The following is a 4,685-nucleotide window of genomic DNA, read 5'->3' on the forward strand; positions in this document are numbered from 1 at the left end:
GTGGAAGCTGCCGAGACGAGTAACTACATAGCGGGCTCGCCGTGTCACTAATGTACAGAGATACAATAGTTTCGACTGGAACCGGATTAAACGTATACACGGCGCTGATTAGTAATAGATAGAGCCATCAGAATACAGATAATGTATAGACCTGTCCGTATACATGCTGAAAGACTCTGCTCACAATCACACGTCAGCCAGACACTCTTATCACGCACTACTCTCTGCCTGTAACAGGCACACAGACAATATGTAAGCACCAGCATGGAACAACACCCAGTGCATCCTCTCTGCCACATTAGACAATCCACACTATCATAACCAGACCGGGAGGTCCACTCGGAAAACAGAATATCCCACCCTTCCGACAACCACCATTGCTCAGCTAAGCCACCAACACCCACACATGTCCCAGACAGGGGTGCACCCAACATCACAATACTGCCTCCTGTCACACCACACAAACAATGGCAGGAATGAAAGACACAGGTCTGCCACAAGCATGGAATCAGAGCGCCGCCTGTTATGAGCCAAAGGTGCACCCTGACGTGGCAAATCAGATGATGCCGCAGTCATTTACTTACGATAATCACAATCAACAAACCGGGCCCCCCCCCCCCCCCCAAGTGCCTTAACCTAACCCGTATTGTACCTTAACCTAACCCGTATTGTACCTTAACCTAACCCGTATTGTACCTTAACCTAACCCGTATTGTACCTTAACCTAACCCGTATTGTACCTTAACCTAACCCGTATTGTACCTTAACCTAACCCGTATTGTACCTTAACCTAACCCATATTGTACCTTAACCTAACCCATATTGTACCTTAACCTAACCCATATTGTACCTTAACCTAACCCATATTGTACCTTAACCTAACCCATATTGTACCTTAACCTAACCCATATTGTACCTTAACCTAACCCATATTGTACCTTAACCTAACCCATATTGTACCTTAACCTAACCCATATTGTACCTTAACCTAACCCATGTTGCGCCTTAACCTAACCCATGTTGCGCCTTAACCTAACCCATGTTGCGCCTTAACCTAACCCATGTTGCGCCTTAACCTAACCCATGTTGCGCCTTAACCTAACCCATGTTGCGCCTTAACCTAACCCATGTTGCGCCTTAACCTAACCCATGTTGCGCCTTAACCTAACCCATGTTGCGCCTTAACCTAACCCATGTTGCGCCTTAACCTAACCCATGTTGCGCCTTAACCTAACCCATGTTGCGCCTTAACCTAACCTATGTTGCGCCTTAACCTAACCTATGTTGCGCCTTAACCTAACCTATGTTGCGCCTTAACCTAACCTATGTTGCGCCTTAACCTAACCTATGTTGCGCCTTAACCTAACCTATGTTGCGCCTTAACCTAACCTATGTTGCGCCTTAACCTAACCTATGTTGCGCCGTAACCTAACCTATGTTGCGCCGTAACCTAACCTATGTTGCGCCATAACCTAACCTATGTTGCGCCTTAACCTAACCTATGTTGCGCCTTAACCTAACCTATGTTGCGCCTTAACCTAACCTATGTTGCGCCGTAACCTAACCTATGTTGCGCCTTAACCTAACCTATGTTGCGCCTTAACCTAACCTATGTTGCGCCTTAACCTAACCTATGTTGCGCCTTAACCTAACCTATGTTGCGCCTTAACCTAACCTATGTTGCGCCTTAACCTAACCTATGTTGCGCCTTAACCTAACCTATGTTGCGCCTTAACCTAACCTATGTTGCGCCGTAACCTAACCTATGTTGCGCCTTAACCTAACCTATGTTGCGCCTTAACCTAACCTATGTTGCGCCGTAACCTAACCTATGTTGCGCCTTAACCTAACCTATGTTGCGCCTTAACCTAACCTATGTTGCGCCTTAACCTAACCTATGTTGCGCCTTAACCTAACCTATGTTGCGCCTTAACCTAACCTATGTTGCGCCTTAACCCAACACACGTTGGGCCTTAACCCAACACACGTTGGGCCTTAACCCAACACACGTTGGGCCTTAACCCAACACACGTTGGGCCTTAACCCAACACACGTTGGGCCTTAACCCAACACACGTTGGGCCTTAACCCAACACACGTTGGGCCTTAACCCAACACACGTTGGGCCTTAACCCAACACACGTTGGGCCTTAACCCAACACACGTTGGGCCTTAACCCAACACACGTTGGGCCTTAACCCAACACACGTTGGGCCTTAACCCAACACACGTTGGGCCTTAACCCAACACACGTTGGGCCTTAACCCAACACACGTTGGGCCTTAACCCAACACACGTTGGGCCTTAACCCAACACACGTTGGGCCTTAACCCAACACACGTTGGGCCTTAACCCAACACACGTTGGGCCTTAACCCAACACACGTTGGGCCTTAACCCAACACACGTTGGGCCTTAACCCAACACACGTTGGGCCTTAACCCAACACACGTTGGGCCTTAACCCAACACACGTTGGGCCTTAACCTGCTCTGTAATTGTCATACGACGCGTTAAATTAGTGTAGTGTTGCCTAACTGCAACCCCCGCAATATAGTTTGCTACTCGCACTGCCCGGTCCCCAGAGTATCGCTTCATGTTAAACACCTTGCAGCTATACACTGTAATGCGGATGGCGGCAGGACGTACATGCTCAATGCCCTTCGCAGTTGTTCATTGGCATTCGCATGGCGAAGCACAGCCTACGTTGTGGTACGGCTTGTGGCAACTGTCCGCTGATGTTGTACGTCCAAATCACACACTGTACCGCACATTGGTCCTCATGTACTGAATGATACATCGTGGTACATGTGTGACCGTACCACGACTGCGCCAACAACGGCGAACCATACGGTCCAAATATTGTGCACTCAGCTACGTGTCGTCTCCCTATAAGAGCTGGATTGCAGTATGGTATGCCGTGGATGGCGATCAGCATGAGCCGTCTGTTGATGTAGTGGCGCGTGTTGTCAGACGTAGTCGTCTCTTCTCACACACCGTGATAGCATGGTGCACTGCGTTCCACATCTGCGACATGCGACAGAGGCCGGTTGACAGTCGTTCGCGCAATGGACATCGCATACGTACGGGGGCCACCTTCCACGTGTTCGCGAAGCGTGCACATGTTGTTGCGTGTATGTGGGCAGACATAGTGTGTCGTGACACCTGACACAGGCATGCAACAATCGTTGAATTTGCAAATGGCGATGGACGTCTACGTTTTGCTGGTGACGTTACGCAAATGAAGAACTGGTAAACCGTTGTGGTGCGGTTGTTCTCGCTAGAGGTGAATCAGTGATGGCGACGATCGGTTGAGCTACCAACCGGTTGTTTCAGCGATACCCACCATGCCCACGAACGTGAATGGCATGTGGGTGTGAAGCGATACGCGGCGGTGGCTGGGTGGGACCGTCCCCGGCCGGTGAGGGGGGGCCTTCCGGCGTGCTGGCCGCGCGGTGCGTGGGCGCACGCGCTACAGCCGGCTGGTGGGGGCGGCCAGTGGCAGGCGCGCCGGCCGACGGAGGGCGGCAGGCGGCGCAGCTGCGCGCCGGCGCACCCTGCACGCGGCGCCGTGCGGCCAAAGTAGGTCCTCGCGGGCCCGGTGCGAAGCGCGGTGGACATCTGCAGTGTGCTGGTCCGATTGAGGACTGTGTGCGCTGAGGATGCGCCGCCGCCCGGCGCTCGGCGCCGCGACGCCGTCTGCTGCTCGGTCGCCTCTGCGGTTCTCGCAGGTGGATTGTATCGCAGCTGTGCGGACGTGTTGGCGCGTGCGCTGTGCTGGGAGAGTTCGCTTCGGCACCCAAGTGGGGCTTTTGTCCTTCTGTGGCGCTGGCGTTGGAGCTGCCGGCCACCGTAGGTGGCGCGTGTTGTCTCCCGCCGGCAATGCCACGACAGCACGCTCCCGGCCTCTGTCGGCAGCGGCAAGCTCAGTTGGGAGCACGGGTGGTCGCACCTAAAGCGTCTACTCGCCAAACTCCGGGCGATTGCGCCTCTCTCGAACCCGACAAGTACTTAGGACGGCGCTGCGCGCCGCCGGGACCTGAGAGGGTTTCGAGGTGTATTGTGCAGGGGAGCTCAGCCTCCTCCTGTTTGCAGAATAATTGAGCGGACGCTTGCGTGTTCGCGCGGGCCCCCGGGACACACTCCCGGGCGGCCGGCTGCTCAGCTCTAGTTGACGCAGCTCCCTGGTTGATCCTGCCAGTAGTCATATGCTTGTCTCAAAGATTAAGCCATGCATGTCTCAGTACAAGCCGCATTAAGGTGAAACCGCGAATGGCTCATTAAATCAGTTATGGTTCCTTAGATCGTACCCACGTTACTTGGATAACTGTGGTAATTCTAGAGCTAATACATGCAAACAGAGTCCCGACCAGAGATGGAAGGGACGCTTTTATTAGATCAAAACCAATCGGTCGGCTCGTCCGGTCCGTTTGCCTTGGTGACTCTGAATAACTTTGGGCTGATCGCACGGTCCTCGTACCGGCGACGCATCTTTCAAATGTCTGCCTTATCAACTGTCGATGGTAGGTTCTGCGCCTACCATGGTTGTAACGGGTAACGGGGAATCAGGGTTCGATTCCGGAGAGGGAGCCTGAGAAACGGCTACCACATCCAAGGAAGGCAGCAGGCGCGCAAATTACCCACTCCCGGCACGGGGAGGTAGTGACGAAAAATAACGATACGGGACT

This window comes from Schistocerca americana, unplaced genomic scaffold (genome assembly GCF_021461395.2).
Source record: "Schistocerca americana isolate TAMUIC-IGC-003095 unplaced genomic scaffold, iqSchAmer2.1 HiC_scaffold_607, whole genome shotgun sequence".
Lineage (NCBI taxonomy): Eukaryota > Metazoa > Arthropoda > Insecta > Orthoptera > Acrididae > Schistocerca > Schistocerca americana.